The sequence below is a fragment of the Caretta caretta genome, chromosome 2 (genome assembly GCF_965140235.1).
Source record: "Caretta caretta isolate rCarCar2 chromosome 2, rCarCar1.hap1, whole genome shotgun sequence".
In the NCBI taxonomy this organism is placed as follows: domain Eukaryota; kingdom Metazoa; phylum Chordata; order Testudines; family Cheloniidae; genus Caretta; species Caretta caretta.
Genome location: NC_134207.1, coordinates 205,634,937 through 205,651,841, shown reverse-complemented (window position 1 = coordinate 205,651,841; position 16,905 = coordinate 205,634,937). Strand labels below are relative to the sequence as shown.

Here is a 16,905-nt window from a genome sequence, read left to right as displayed (position 1 = left end):
GTCATGCACATTGCCCAGAGTGATAGAATCATAGATCATTAGGGTTGGAAGAGACCTAAGGAGGTCATCTAGTCCAATCCCCTGCTCAAAGCAGGACCAACACCAACTAAATCATCCCAGCCAAGGCTTTGTCAAGCTGGGTCTTAAAAACCTGTAAGGATGGAGATTCCACCACCTTGTGGAGAATCATGGTCTTTCGCAGAAGGATGCAATTAATAGCCCTGCACACTTCCGTCAACACAAGTCCAACGGTAGACTTTCCCACTCCAAACTGGCTAGTGACCAATCGGTAGCAGTCTGGAGTAGCCAGCTTCCACAGTGCAATCACCACGCACTTCTCCAATGGCAGGGCAGCTCTCATTCTCTTGTCCTTATGCTGTCAGGCTAGGGCGAGCTCATCACACAGTCCCATGAATGTGGCTTTCCTTATCCTTATCTGCAGCCACTGCTCATCATCCCAGATGTGCATCATGATGTGATCCCACCACTCAGTGCTTGTTTCCCAAGCCCAAAAGTGGTGTTCCACTGTGGTCAGCACCTCCATGAATGCCACAAGCAATCTTGTGTCATAGCTACTATGTGTGGCAACAGTGTGGGATCCATTCCTGAAGACCGCAGAGGCAGGGCGCGCAGTACACAAACCGTTGAAAGATGGTGCCAAATGTGGAGGGAAGCACAGGGATTGCTGGGATGCAAAGCAATGCATTGGGACGGGACCCAGGATGCCCTGCAACCTCCTCCGTCTTCCCACAAGTCTTAGTGGCAGAAAAGGAAGAAATGCTCTGTGGATAGCTCCCCAGAGTGCAACACTCTGAATATCGCTGCAAGTGCCGCAAGTGTGAACACGCTATTGCGCAGGCAGCTGACAGTGTGAACACACACCAGCGGTTTCCCTTCAGCGCTCTCTGAGCGGTGCTATAACTCCCAGCACTGTAACTCTGCCAGTGCAGACATGCCCTCAGTATGGCCCCTCCAGTGACCAGGGTCAGCTCATCCTAACTCAGTATCCTCCTGGGTTCATAAATGTCAGTGACTCCTAAAGTAAAAGCCATTAGCACCTTTTGCTATAATACAAAGCATGTTGAGATCCTGGGATGAATGATGTTGTTGCAAAACATTAGGTAAAGAATGAGCTCCTTAGTAGCATGTAATAGTTACAGCTCCGTGTTCTCAAATCACGTAAAGCCAGTTAAAACTATTAGCAGTAAAAGTACATTTGGATTTTATGAACACAGCTGCATTTAAAAAGATAAAGTATGTTAAAAGTAAATGTGCCTCCTTGATTCAACCTCCTCTTTGGCACATGTCTAGATCTGGTCAAAAGGAAAAGAGAGATTCTGCTCATTCAACTGCCTCAAAAAATGTCTGAAGACTAAATGGAAGCTAGAGTGTAAGAGTTTATTTTAATGAGCACAAGCACATCATAGATTAACACCAGCAACTTGAAGTTATATCACCAAATCAAGGCTGTTTCCATGGGAACGCCTCCAATTCCCAAGAACTACTGTTAATGCACCAGTAAAAGCAAAAAATAAAAAGCTGGACCCAGGCTCCCAGGTCCTTAGCAACATGGCAACTACACTGTCAAGCTTTGTTATACTGGAAAAGAGGATATTTACATTTTGTAATATAAGAATGTGAGTAAATACAAGGTCCCAGCCTGTGAGATGCCCTTGACTCCTATTGAAGTCCAAAGGGCTCCAGGGCCTTCAGGAACTTGTAGGATCAGGCCCATGGTATATAATTTCCAACTACTCTAGCTGTACTGTGTCAACTCTCATTACAGCAGAGTGTAATGTGGGCTCTGCTAGTGAAATAGTTTTCATCAATATAGTAAATCTGGCCCTGTTTGAGTGATATCTTTTGCCGTTAAGATTATGACTAGCAATTGAGATATAGGTCCAGTGATTGAAGGATGTGGAAGTTGGGGATGTGGGGGAGGGAGGAGAGAAATATTTTCAAAAAAAGAGAAAAAGGTATTAAGTAGATTCCTTCCTCCCCTCTGCCCTGAACGTACAGCCTGAAAGGGGCATTGAATAGAATAGAAAAGTAAAGCAATGAAAATCAGAGCTGTGCCTAAATTTGCTCATTTATTATTTTTTCTTCTCCTGTTTATCTAACTGCCCCTCTCTTCTAGCTAACAGCAGGCTCTCTTCTGCCATTGGCTCTCACTGTTATGGTGTGCACCCCTGGGGTTCAGTGCCTGGCCCACCTCTTCTCTGCCTTCCTCACTATCTGTCCAAACTGCACCATATCACATACTGCACCTATCCCTGGAAATGCTGGAACAAATTTTCTCACTTTCTTCTCAGAAATCTCTTCAGAGGCTTCCTGTCCATTTCAGGCTCCAGAATGGCTGTTCCGTCAATGGACACGTCCTTGTCTCCCTGACAGCTCCTCTTCCTATTATCCAGTTCATTCCCCATACACCACAAATATCAAACTTTCTTCTGCCCCTCGTTTTCCTACACTGCCGTATTAATTGGAATAGTCTCTCTCCACTGAGTGGACTCCTTACCTACCTCAAAATCCCACCTCAAGAGCCATTCTTCCTTTGGCCTATGAGTCTTCACTTTCTCAGTAGCAAAACATCCATATTAGATTCTGTCTCCACTTGTAAGGAAAATATTTTTAATCTCATGGTTCTGTTCTTTAAGACTGCAATTATGTGGGTATATCTTCAATTTAACAGTAATTTTTTATTGATAGGCAAGTGTGTTAGTGGTACATTGTTCCAGAGTTTTGCAGTGAAGTGCTGAGATTCTGGGAAGGATTTCACTAACTGCTTGCTCAAATGTTGTTTTTAAAAGATACAAAAGGCCAAATTCCCCTCAAGCCCCCCTCCCTTCCCTTTCCCCCCCATTTTTAAGGCTAACAGGCACAAGATGTAGAAATATATGCTTCTTTGTGGATCAAAACTTATGGTCATAGTTACCATAATTGTGTGTGAAAGTCAGACATTTTGCCTATACAAATCACTATGTAGACATATTTTGACAAATTTATGCCATGATCCCATAATCTGACCCACACAGACAGACCCCTGCACTTGTGCTTTGCAGGACTAGGGCATATGTATTACTCCTCTATTTCACCTTTTGCCAGAATTGTAAGAGTGAATGAACCTTTGGACAGATATAATTAAGAGATCTAGGAGTTGAGGTGTGTCAATTGTTTCAGTTACAAAGAAGGAGCAGTTAGATAAACTGAGGCATTTGTACAATACTCAATTTGCATGCACAATGGCAGGAACTGTGTGCGCAAATGTGTGTGAACCTTGGGTATTTGTTTTTAAATTCTGTTCCATAATCCTGTTCTTGGTACTCTGAGTTGCATCTTGCCATTAGACAGTTAGATTTGAAAATTTTGGCCTAAACATTACGCATGGCTGCCCTGACAAAGGGACTTCAGTATGAGTACAGGTCTGGCCTGCAATGACTACGGAATAGAGAGATTTTTCTACCTTTACAAGGGAAGTGGAAAAGGAAAACACCGTCTTGAAAAATGCTGATGTTTGTGCCCACAAATCACATTGTACTGCTTTAGTAATACTCCCCCTAGTGGAAATGAAAATGTTATCCTGTTCCATAATATAACATTTAATGGCTATAGCAAAACTCTCAACGCCAGCTATTTGGAGTGGATCTTATTTCATGGCTATGATTTAAGAGGAGAGTTTTATTGTCTCATTTTGGTAATAGTCTGTTATACTCTAAAAAGAGACTCAACGTATTGTAGCAGCACACTTACCTGCTGTAGCTCATTCTGTACACAGTCTCATGGGATCATGTCCCAGCTAGTGCCTAATCCTGCAGTTCTGATGCAGGCAAATCTCCCACTGCTTCACTGATTGTCTTGTTCGGGAGAAGGCTGTAGAACTGGATCCCTTATTTACTGTTTAGCTGTTCAAGAGCTGTCCCCAGTTAGTCAGGATTGTCCCACTTATTTGTCTAGGTACAAAGTGGCCCGCAACACTGTAGTATCTGAAAGCCTCATAATTATTAACTAGTTTATCCTTGAAACACTCTTGTTTTTATATTTCAGACTGGGAGCTGAGGACCAGAGAGATCCAAAGGAATGGCAGAGCCAGGAATCAAACCCAAATCTAGTGCCTTGACTGTGTAATGATAATACGTTCTCCCATAGACTCACTAAAGAACAAAGAAAAAGTAGGCAAAGAAAACTCAGGTGATGTAGAAAGGTAGCAGTATGTGCTATTTATTCACTATAGGCCCAGTCCCGAAATCCTAACTGCAGCTGCACTGAAGGCAGTGAAGGATTTTCCCAAGTAGGTCATGAGTAAAGACTTTGGGATTTGGATCTAAAAGAACAAGTGAAGAATAATACTTAAACTCACCAACAATAACAATACTAACATTTTTAGAAGACATGATCTCTGAATGTATTTGAGAGAGATTACAAAGAGTATTTCTGCTGCACCAACTTTTCAGTCCCTGCATGCCGGATGTGCGTTAGTATGGGTTGTGAACTGTGTATAATCTTTCTCTAATTTTGTTCAGGCAAAGAAAAGAGCATTACACTTTTCTCAGATTTAGGATCATATTGTCAGAGATGACAGTCTCAAAAAACCCAACCTCCATCCCCCAGAAGAACACCCCAACAAGGAACATATCAAATATTAAATCAGTACTAGCACTTACTCTGTATATTAAATAAGATGGCTGAATGCAACTAAACAACTTCTGTGAACATTTGCATTTTTAATTAATGTAGTTCTCTTTCATTTGATTGGATAGTGCAAAATGTATATGTTAGTGCTATTTGTATTACTTCAGACTATCTAAAACAGAAGATTGTTAAACTTAACTTCTCAGATTGTGTCTCTTTTTTATATTAATGGAAAATTAGTATTTTAGGTAAAAAGAAAAGGAGTACTTGTGGCACCTTAGAGTCTAACCAATTTATCTGAGCATAAGCTTTCATGAGCTACAGCTCACTTCATCGGATGCATACTGTGGAAAGTACAGAAGATCTTTTTATACACACAGACCATGAAAAAATGGGTGTTTACCACTACAAAAGGTTTTCTTTCCCCCCACCCCACTGTCCTGCTGGTAATAGCTTATCTAAAGTGATCACTCTCCTTACAATGTGTATGATAATCAAGTTGGGCCATTTCCAGTACAAATCCAGCTTTTCTCCCCACCCCACAAACCCACTCTCTCCTGTTGGTAATAGCTTATCTAAAATGATCACTCTCCTTACAATGTGTATGATAATCAAGGTGGGCCATTTCCAGCACAAATCCAGGGTTTAACAAGAACGTCGGGGGAGGGGAATAGGGATAGGAAAAAACAAGGGGAAATAGGTTACCTTGCATAATGACTTAGCCACTCCCAGTCTCTATTCAAGCCTAAGTTAATTGTATCCAATTTGCAAATGAATTCCAATTCAGCAGTCTCTCGCTGGAGTCTGGATTTGAAGTTTTTCTGTTGTAATATCGCAACTTTCATGTCTGTAATCGCGTGACCAGAGAGATTGAAGTGTTCTCCGACTGGTTTATGAATGTTATAAATCTTGACATATGATTTGTGTCCATTTATTCTTTTACGTAGAAGAATAAATGGACACAAATCAGACGTCAAGAATTTTAACATTCATAAACCAGTCGGCGAACACTTCAATCTCTCTGGTCACGTGATTACAGACATGAAAGTTGCGATATTACAACAGAAAAACTTCAAATCCAGACTCCAGCGAGAGACTGCTGAATTGGAATTCATTTGCAAATTGGGTACAATTAACTTAGGCTTGAATAGAGACTGGGAGTGGCTAAGTCATTATACAAGGTAACCTATTTCCCCTTGTTTTTTCCTATCCCCCGCCCCCCAGACGTTTTTGTCAAACCCTGGATTTGTGCTGGAAATGGCCCACCTGGATTAAGTTTAGAAGTGTGTGCAACAAGAGTGATGTAGTGGTGGGAGTCTGCTATAGACCACCAGACCAGGGGGATGAGGTAGATGAGGCTTTCTTCCGGCAGCTCACAGAAGCTACTGGATCGCATGCCCTGATTCTCATGGGTGACTTTAATTTTCCTGATATCTGCTGGGAGAGCAATACAGCGGTGCATAGACAATCCAGGAAGTTTTTGGAAAGCGTAGGGGACAATTTCCTGGCGCAAGTGCTCGAGGAGCCAACTAGGGGGGGGCGCTTTTCTTGACCTGCTGCTCACAAACCGGGTAGAATTAGTGGGGGAAGCAAAAGTGGATGGGAATCTGGGGGGCAGTGACCATGAGTTGGTTGAGTTCAGGATCCTGACACAGGGAAGAAAGGTAAGCAGCACGATACGGACCCTGGACTTCAGGAAAGCAGACTTCGACTCCCTCAGGGAACGGATGGCCAGGATCCCCTGGGGGACTAACTTGAAGGGGAAAGGAGTCCAGGAGAGCTGGCTGTATTTCAAGGAATCCCTGTTGAGGTTACAGGGACAAACCATCCCGATGAGTCGAAAGAATAGTAAATATGGCAGGCGACCAGCTTGGCTTAATGGTGAAATCTTAGCGGATCTTAAACATAAAAAAGAAGCTTACAAGAAGTGGAAGGTTGGACATATGACCAGGGAAGAGTATAAAAATATTGCTAGGGCATGTAGGAATGTTATCAGGAGGGCCAAATCGCACCTGGAGCTGCAGCTAGCCAGAGATGTCAAGAGTAACAAGAAGGGTTTCTTCAGGTATGTTGGCAACAAGAAGAAAGCCAAGGAATGTGTGGGCCCCTTACTGAATGAGGGAGGCAAACTAGTGACAGAGGATGTGGAAAAAGCTAATGTACTCAATGCTTTTTTTGCCTCTGTTTTCACTAACAAGGTCAGCTCCCAGACTGCTACGCTGGGCATCACAAAATGGGGAAGAGATGGCCAGCCCTCTGTGGAGATAGAGGTGGTTAGGGACTTTTTAGAAAAGCTGGACGTGCACAAGTCCATGGGGCCGGACGAGTTGCATCCGAGAGTGCTGAAGGAACTGGCGGCTGTGATTGCAGAGCCATTGGCCATTATCTTTGAAAACTCGTGGCGAACCGGGGAAGTCCCGGATGACTGGAAAAAGGCTAATGTAGTGCCAATCTTTAAAAAAGGGAAGAAGGAGGATCCTGGGAACTACAGGCCAGTCAGCCTCACTTCAGTCCCTGGAAAAATCATGGAGCAGGTCCTCAAAGAATCAATCCTGAAGCACTTACATGAGAGGAAAGTGATCAGGAACAGCCAGCATGGATTCACCAAGGGAAGGTCATGCCTGACTAATCTAATCGCCTTCTATGATGAGATTACTGGTTCTGTGGATGAAGGGAAAGCAGTGGATGTATTGTTTCTTGACTTTAGCAAAGCTTTTGACACGGTCTCCCACAGTATTCTTGTCAGCAAGTTAAGGAAGTATGGGCTGGATGAATGCACTACAAGGTGGGTAGAAAGCTGGCTAGATTGTCGGGCTCAACGGGTAGTGATCAATGGTTCCATGTCTAGTTGGCAGCCGGTATCAAGTGGTGTGCCCCAAGGGTCGGTCCTGGGGCCGGTTTTGTTCAATATCTTCATAAATGATCTGGAGGATGGTGTGGATTGCACTCTCAGCAAATTTGCGGATGATACTAAACTGGGAGGAGTGGTAGATACGCTGGAGGGGAGGGATAGGATACAGAAGGACCTAGACAAATTGGAGGATTGGGCCAAAAGAAATCTGATGAGGTTCAATAAGGATAAGTGCAGGGTCCTGCACTTAGGACGGAAGAACCCAATGCACAGCTACAGACTAGGGACCGAATGTCTAGGCAGCAGTTCTGCGGAAAAGGACCTAGGGGTGACAGTGGACGAGAAGCTGGATATGAGTCAGCAGTGTGCCCTTGTTGCCAAGAAGGCCAATGGCATTTTGGGATGTATAAGTAGGGGCATAGCGAGCAGATCGAGGGACGTGATCGTTCCCCTCTATTCGACATTGGTGAGGCCTCATCTGGAGTACTGTGTCCAGTTTTGGGCCCCACACTTCAAGAAGGATGTGGATAAATTGGAGAGAGTCCAGCGAAGGGCAACAAAAATGATTAGGGGTCTGGAACATATGAGTTATGAGGAGAGGCTGAGGGAGCTGGGATTGTTTAGCCTGCAGAAGAGAAGAATGAGGGGGGATTTGATAGCTGTTTTCAACTACCTGAAAGGGGGTTCCAAAGAGGATGGCTCTAGACTGTTCTCAATGGTATCAGATGACAGAACGAGGAGTAATGGTCTCAAGTTACAGTGGGGGAGGTTTAGATTGGATATTAGGAAAAACTTTTTCACTAAGAGGGTAGTGAAACACTGGAATGCGTTACCTAGGGAGGTGGTAGAATCTCCTTCCTTAGAGGTTTTTAAGGTCAGGCTTGACAAAGCCCTGGCTGGGATGATTTAACTGGGAATTGGTCCTGCTTTGAGCAGGGGGTTGGACTAGATGACCTTCTGGGGTCCCTTCCAACCCTTATATTCTATGATTCTATGATTCTATGATTATCATACGCATTGTAAGGAGAGTGATCACTTTAGAGAAGCTATTACTAGCAGGAGAGTGGGGTGGGGGGAGAGAAAACCTTTTGTAGTTGTAAACACCCATTTTTTCATGGTCTGTGTGTATAAAAAGATCTTCTCTACTTTCCACAATATGCATCCGATGAAGTGAGCTGTATCTCACGAAAGCTTATGCTCAAATAAATTGGTTAGTTTCTAAGGTGCCACAAGTACTCCTTTTCTTTTTGCGAATACAGACTAACACGGCTGTTACTCTGAAACCTGTCATTATACTTTAGGTAACAAATTCAAGTGCAGGAATGTTTTTTTTTTTTTTAGAAAAGATTAATTTTAAAAGAATAATGGAGATTATTCACAGAAGGCAAACTTCAAATTTTCTTTTCATGAAAACTTGCACCAAAAACCTGATTTTTCCCTGCTCCCACCCCAGATTTGCCTCAACCAATAAACCAAGCAAAAGAGAACCCCCTGCCCTCCTGCGTCTGTCTCATCACACTGAGAGCCTTTAGAATGCTGAATAGTCTCTGTGAACAGCTTGTGAATGAGCTGCATAAGAAGAATTATTTGAAAATAATTTGGCAAATAATTTTGAATAACAAAATCAACAAAATTATACCTTCCTTGTGAAAAGAAAAAAAGATGGAATGTGTTAGAATGAATAAATTATTTAATCTTAGGGGTTTATAGTGCCACCTATCACTGAAGTATCTGAGTGCATTCCACATTAATAGCAATAGTGATGTCCCTAGTGCACTTCCTGCAGTCGGACACCCTACGATGTTCTCCCATTATGGGGTCAAAACTCTGCTTGTGGTAGGGTGTTTTTTTTTAATGTATTAAGATACTTTTTTTGTAGTTTGCTTTGTTTAGATTTTTTGGATTGGTTGGGGGATTTGGGGTAGAATGAGCTGTCAGTGTCATGAGCATTCTGATGGTGGAAAAAGGAAAAGGACAACCATATAGTTAAGAATAATTATACTTAACTCTAATATTGAGTTCAGAATGGTCCTTTTAGCCCCTGGTTCAGAATATGAATGGGGAGAAGCTGTTTGTATTAACTGATATTCCTTCTTTCATTAACCAATGTTATTCAAAACTACATTTCCATTATGGGTACAAATGCTCACTAGCTACCATTCACCCATCACATATTGCACAATACCACCACAGGCCATGCTCAATATGCCTTTATGGGCCACAGCATCAAGAGGCCACTTACCCACTATATATAGACCACAGACTGTGCCCCTGCCTATCTGAGCTTCCCTGTACTTCTGGATCACATTATCATTGGTTTGGGCTGTTGCTAGTTTAGGCATCAGTAGTCCCTTAGCAATTACAGGCCTACAGTGAATTTAATTTTCCACATACTGGTCTAAACTGAGGTGCCAGAAAAGCCTCATGTCGGCCCTCCTGTGAAAGTGTTTTTTAAGGGTGTAAATTCAAGATGGGATTAATCTGAACAGGATATGTAAGAAAGCAGCTGTAAATCCCAGGTACCGTGGCTGAGCACAATGAAAGAATGAGACTGATGAGCTAGGAGTGTTACACAGCTCAATTCATGAAGGCTAGCAGGAAAGCTGCTCACTGGTACAACATTCAACACCCATTAAGGGCGAGTAGCTAAACCCACAGCACCCAAAGCAACTCTTGTTGCTGCTCAAGCCAAAATACAAAGGAACCACAGAGAAGGTCACATTGACAGCATGGGACCATTACAGACTGCCTTATTGGTGAAATGGATACATTATCTGATCTACATTAAAATGTATTTTTCATATAATCAATTAAAATATATATTTAAATATTCCAAGATTGGAATTTTTTAGAATGGTAAAACATAATATAATCCATGTATTCAGAGCTAGATACTGCAAAACATTAATAATGTATTGCACTGATACACTTGATATAAAACTATTTTACTGATACAGGTATAACATATAGTAACTATACTAATCTAGTTACTTAATAAAACTCAGTAAAGGTCAGTATAAAATGATGGGAAAGCTTCATCTCTTTAGGGTGGTGCAAATTGCATTCTTCCAGCCTGAGTCCATGGAGCTAGCTGTGAGGAGAAGGAGGAGGATCTGGGGGAGGCAGAAGACAATGGGGCTCTGTGCAGGTGTTCACCTGCGCAGAGCTGATTATAGTCCTTGGGGCCTTTTTTGGCCACTTACACCACCACTGAATTGCTGTAGTGTGATTTTCCCCCTGACACTGGAAGACCCTCTCTTGGACATGCCCCACCTCTTTTTTGCAGCTACACCCAGATCCCTGGATGACTAAACAGAGTTAGACAAATTTTAAATAGTTTGGCACTAAGCCCTTTTTTCTGACTAACACTTAATGTACAATAGGGATATGTAACAAAGATAACTACTGCTGGCCAGGTGTCAAGAACATAATATTTAAGTGTGTTTGAATCATTTGGCATATAAACTATGTACCGTGGGTGAAATTTACCACTGTATAGAGCACCAAGATGAGACCTATGCACCACAGCAATCCCACTAAAGTCCTTCAAATAGGGCTTAGGTGGTACTTAATTCATGCATAGCCCCTCTGCACAAGGTGAATTTCATCCTAATTACTTACGATGGGTTGGAAAGGGGAATAATCCTACACTTTAGCTAAACAATCCACAGGATCAGCAAGAAACAACTTTTAAAAAATATTGCTCTGCTTTTTGGTTTCCTCACTACTCCTGTCTCTGTATTTTCCTCTTTATGCTGAGGCAATATTTGTGTATAAATATATAACCTGATTTAACCCAAATAGAGCATTTCAGTTTAATAATATAGGTTCCAAGCCCATTCCATAAGAATTTGTGCAAGTAATTCTGGATGTAAGTAGCCCATAAAATTGATCTCTAATCTAAGCTAAAGAGCACTGTCTTGAAAAATTGACACAAAAACTATTTTAAGATTTGGCACTTAAATCTCTCTCTCAAGTACATTTTCAATGTCATTTTTCTTCTTCTTCACGTAGAACAAAGTTGGGTTTTGGTTGTTTGGAACACCCACTCGAAAAGGGACTCACCCCAGCCTGGTGTAAATGAGGGAGGGAGGGAGGGAAGGATGGTGGGTGAGAGAGAGTGACGGAGTGGGTTGGGTGGGGTGAGGCCTAGAAAAAGAGGTGGGGAAAGGTGTTCCGTTTTGTGCGATTAGCAAATTGGCAACCCTTTAAGGTGCAAGTTAAGCACTCACTGGAAATGTGTTTAGAAGAATTTAAAACCTGTGGAAGCAACTGGAGCAGATTATTGAGGCCAAGGATTTCCTGGTTTGATAACTAATCTGAAAACTGATTTTAGCAGAAGACAGAACAACGGGAAAAGGGATTTCCATGATTTAGAATTCCAGGGAAAGACTTTCCATACCTACAACACAAAGACAGTGGTCCATAGGCTGCCAGCATAGCCTTTCAGTGAGATGAGATTTCCATTCTCTGGATCTATGTGAAATGGATTTGCGGAGCCTTGGAACTATTTAAAAATCCTGCAGGATGTAGAAACACCTCATTTAGATTTTCTAAAACACCTGAACATAATTTTCATTGATACAGCTCCAAGGAAATGAGCATCCAGTTACCTGAAGCACCTAGAAGGGGCTGGTGATTAAACAATCCCCAGACTGAGGATTTTCTGTTATACAAAACCAACCACAAACATTTCTCTTTATTCCTGAAAAGCGTGGACAGAGCCTTTCAGAACACAACTTGATTGTGTGTTTCTTCCCGCGTGAGCTTTTGATAAAGGAGAATCACAGACTGAATTTGGAAAAGAAATCTGCTGGGATGAGTAAACAATATTTTGCCTTTATAATTTAGAAGACAAAGTCCTCCTCCTCAAGAGTTATTCTTGGGAGTGTAAAGATTTCATTTGTAGTTTCATCAACTAGTAAACCCCCCCTATTTTTATATGGTACAATTTGGGGTTTAGGGCTCCCAAAATGGGCAGACTCCAAGTGCTTTATCTATGTTATGCATCGGAGTTTGGATTTTCACAGTGGAACAGGAGCAGCTGCACTCTTCTGATTAGCAGGCAACTGTTTTAAGATTTGGGATTTTAAAAAACAAATGCTGGATCCAGCAAGTTCCAGGGGCAGGGTACATCTGCGTTGTGCAGCTGCTCGGGTTTGCAACAGGATCTGGATTTTTTCTTTAGACACTTAAATCTGTGAGGGACAAGGAAGGGGGTAGATTTAACAACTGCCGGGCTCCAAGTAGTAGAACTGTGTGCTTTCCAGCGCTATTGGACCGGCATTCACCAGCTCCACCGAGCGAGACGGTGCAGTGTGGGGCTGAGTCACACCAGAAAAGCTGGGGAACCAGGGCCAAAAGTGGGCTGGGGCTGGTGCTTTTACTGTCCTCCTGCTCCCAGCTGCGCCGAAGCCCGGCGTCACACCCCTGCCCCGGAGAAGCCAGGGGCCTTGGGCTCTATGGGGATAGTGCAGCTCGGGGGCTGGCGACCAAAGATCTCACGATCCAGGTCTGAAGATTTCCTTGGGGAGCGGGTCGGGGCTTCGCAGGCCCCTCAGCAGGGACACCCGCCCCCGGGGCTGGGCCTGGCAGCGGAGGAGCAGGTGGGAGGGAGGGAGAGCCCCGCCCCGCCTCCGCCTCCGCCTCCGCCTCCCAGCTCCGCACTTCCCTGCCGGCCGCGGCCAGAGCGCAGAGGAGCAGCGCCCGGCGCCTCTCTGCGGGGCGGATCGCGGGGAGGTGGCGGCCGCTGCGGTAGCGCCGGCAGGTCAGTGAGCCAGGCTGGGGCGCGCTCGTGGCCGCACCTGGGCGCGTGTGGTCCTGCCCGCCCCCTGCTGCCAGGACCCCCCCCTCTCCTCCCCTCCGGGGGCAGAGTCCAGCTCCCGCGCTCCCTGAGGGGGCACCTCGGTGCTGCTCGGCGCCGGGCTCGCTTCCCTGGCGGGCTCTGCCTCCTGCCCTCAGCCCGGCTCCCTGCCCCGCGCCGAACTTCCCCGGGCGCGGGGGACTCCCTCGAGGGAAGGCGTTCACGCCTGGGGTTTCCGCCCACCCCTTTTCCCAAACGGGTGGGCTGGGAACGGGCTGCCTGGGCAAATGCAGCTTGTCGGCATTTCCGTGCAACGCAGCCTGGGAAGCGCCCGGAGATGGACTCCAGAGGTGGAAAGTGCCCCGGGTAGCCCGGTGATGGGTGCCCACCGCCATCGATTATCTGTCTCTTAAACACCTGAGTGGCGAGGCCCTGCCTCCCGAGCCGCCTTTGCTCTTATAAAGCGCCGTGTGGGTAACACATCTTTTAAATGGCATCTTTGGCATGAAAATGATCCACACTAGGTGCGACTGCTGAGTGCGCTCGGGACTTTTCTTGCAGTTTCTAGCTTCTAGGTGGATCCACTCAACCTTCTTGTTTGTCCAGCATTTTTTAATTATTAGCTGTAGTGGTTATATAAATAATTATACCTCCCTTATATAAACTAGCAAGGACTTCAATGGGGCCAAGATTTTGCCCAACGTGCTTCAGTCCAAAGTTAGACCAAACCCAGTACAAACTGAAAACAGGGATGGTGCATGGGCCAGTAGGGTAGCTGTAAATAAGAGGGGAAAGAGTATAGCCCTTTGAGATGTCCTTTCTTTCAGCAAGCAAGAGGTATAGTGTGGCTGGTGACAATGTGGGTTTCATGTTAGTTACAAATTTAGTTAGCATCAGTCTTTTTTTTTTTTTAATCTCTTTGAGTCAGAATAATTTGTAAGAATTTATAAAGTTCCCCCTTTTCCTGTAGTTCTTAGCATTTCAACTAGATTCCCAGGGTATCTGACATAATTATTCTTGAACAATGTTAAGTTATATTAAGTGCATATAAACAGAGAATTATGTGTCTATTGTCCTTAGTGATTTAGTATTATCCATGTTAGCATAGCATATCAGGAGAATATATAGCTAAAGGATAGTTGGAGAGTTTTTTATACTTCAAATGTTGCACATTCATGAGAGTGTGAGATTATGTCACAGGCGATAGGGGGGTTGGAGGAAATGTGTGGCTGTGTAGTTACAGTTAAGAACATCAGGAGTTCTAGGAATAGGAAAGAGGCGTCCGGGCCAACATGTCAGTCCTTTTTTGGTTTGTTACTGAAGACTGGATAGTTCTGGTTAAATATTTTAGAATAGTAACAAAATCTTGCTAAAATTAAAACAATTTTCTGCATGGAAGTAAAAAGGGCAGTTAATTCAACAGGAGAAAGGAACTCTTCAGCTATATGGTAGGTGGTGGTCATTTCTACATGGAATAATCATGGAGCAGTCTTTACGTAGGGTCTGAAGTTTCCAAATGCTTTCAGTGATATAGAAATATTGCTTGAGATCATCTTCATCCATAAAATTGGTAGCTATTACAGTGTATGTCGTGATTGTTTTTATTTAACTATCTATTAATATAACTGATTTTTAACATCTCAGATGGCATGTTCTACAGACATCTGTCTTTGTATATAGATGATGTGAAAAATTAAATGAAGCAGGCTCATAAATCAAAAATGGAAGTTTTAACTTTTTCTGTTAGATCAGAGTGTTTTGTCTCTTTAGTTTTATATAATTTTGTAACTTGAATACAGTCATTATAATGTTAAATTAATAGTAATAACCTAGCTTCATGTCCTTGTTTTAATAAACATACAGCATAAGTTGTCTTTGGGCAAGTTTTGCTTTGCCATAACAGTACATGTAATACCTAGCCACTGAAATATTTAAGACTGACTCCTGCTTCCCTACCATCTTCCAGGCACAGAAGTTCCTAAACTCAGTAGAACTTCTGTATGTGGTTCACTTGCACAGGAGGGCAAGCCACAGAGAAGCTATGCAGGGAGATTATGCAACTCTATTCTTTCATACCTCTCTGAGTTAGCTTGTGGGGGTGGAGGAGTTGTTGGGCATATGCCGGATGCTAGTGCAAGTCAAATATACTGATTCACTGGCCTAAACATTGACATGAATGGAGTGCACAATGAGCATGGATGCTGCTGCAGCCAATGGCCTTTAATAGTTTTTGCATGATCTTTGGTGAGGAGGGAAGATTCTATTCCCCCGCATCCTCTACCAAGTTCCCCTGGAGAAGACCCTTTTACTTAAGCTTCGCACATGGGTTCAGAATTCTCCCCTTAGGAGAGAATTATTCCCCTGTTTTGTTGTGCAGTTGGTTGGTTTTTGCCTTAATGATGGCAAATTAAATATGGACTTGGCCCCAACCCTGCAAGAAACTCTGTGGGTGTGGATCCTGATACCCACACAGAGCTCCTTACAGGAATGTGGCTTAAGATATTACATGCAACCCATTGCCATGTTAATGCAACACTGTTATTGATTATATACTGTTTATATTACCTATGGGCTCTGTCAGGGTTCCTTCCTCACTCTGAACTCTAGGGTACAGATGTGGGGACCCACATGAAAGACCCCCTAAGCTTATTCTTACCAGCTTAGGTTAAAAACTCCCCCAAGGTACAAACTTTGCTTTGGCCTTGAACGGTATGCTGCCACCACCAAGCATTTTAAACAAAGAACAGGGAAAGAGACCACTTGAAGTTGTCTTCCCCCAAAATATCCCTCCAAGCCCTACACACACCCCCTTTCCTGGGGAGGCTTAAGAATAATATCCTAACCAATTAGTTACAAAATCATCAAAGACCCAAACCCCTGGATCTTGGAACAATGGAAAAATCAGTCAGGTTCTTAAAAGAAGGATTTTATTTAAAAAAAAAAAAGGGGATGTGTGTAAAAATCATCTCTGTAAAATCAGGATGGAAAATACTTTACAGGGCATTCAGATTCAAAACACAGAGGATCCCCTCTGGGCAAAACCTTAAAGTTACAGAAAACAGGAATAAACCTCCCTCTTAACGCAGGGAAAATTCACATAAAACAAAAGACCTCCTGAGGTCCCTTCCAACCTTGATATTCTATGATTCTATAAACTAATCTGCCTTGCCTGGCTTACCTATACTGGTTGCAATATTGGAGACTTGGATTAGGATGGGTTGGAGAAGATGGATTTCCGTCTGGACTCTCTCAGTCTCAAGAGAGAACAACCAAGTAAACAAAGAGCACAAACAAAAGCCTTCCCCCACCACCTCAAGATTTGAAAGTATCTTGTCCCCTTATTGGTCCTTTGGGTCAAGTGCCAGCCAAGTTAGCTGAGTTTCTTAACCCTTTACAGGTAACAGGATGTTGCTTCTGGTCAGGAGGGATTTTATAGCACTGTATACAGAAAGGTGGTTACCTTTCCCTTTATATTTATGACACGCCCCCCCAAATCACAGATATCACAGGGTGAAACACTGGCTTTTTCTCCTAGAGCTCCAGGAAGAACAGAGTTAATAAGACACATGCACCTCTAAATATACTACTAACTGTATAAAGACTAACAATATTTTCCACATCT

General features: G+C 43.4%; 2 protein-coding genes across 8 annotated transcripts in view; one reads left to right on the top strand and one right to left on the bottom strand.

Moving 5' to 3' along the window:
• Window positions 1–16,905, bottom strand: part of SCRN1 (secernin 1) — a 171,319-nt gene that overhangs the window by 35,666 nt on the left and 118,748 nt on the right. The window lies entirely within an intron of this gene.
• The window catches only part of WIPF3 (WAS/WASL interacting protein family member 3), a 78,984-nt gene continuing 75,218 nt past the window's right edge, over window positions 13,140–16,905 (top strand). For 3 of the 6 annotated variants that reach the window (XR_007354991.2, XM_048838486.2, XM_048838479.2), the window contains exon 1: window positions 13,140–13,247. The gene's annotated coding sequence lies outside the window, so the exon portion shown is untranslated. Of the gene's footprint in view, window positions 13,248–14,583; window positions 14,732–16,905 lie in introns of those variants that run through there. The other 3 variants (XM_048838482.2, XM_048838481.2, XM_048838484.2) reach the window with 3 other exon arrangements.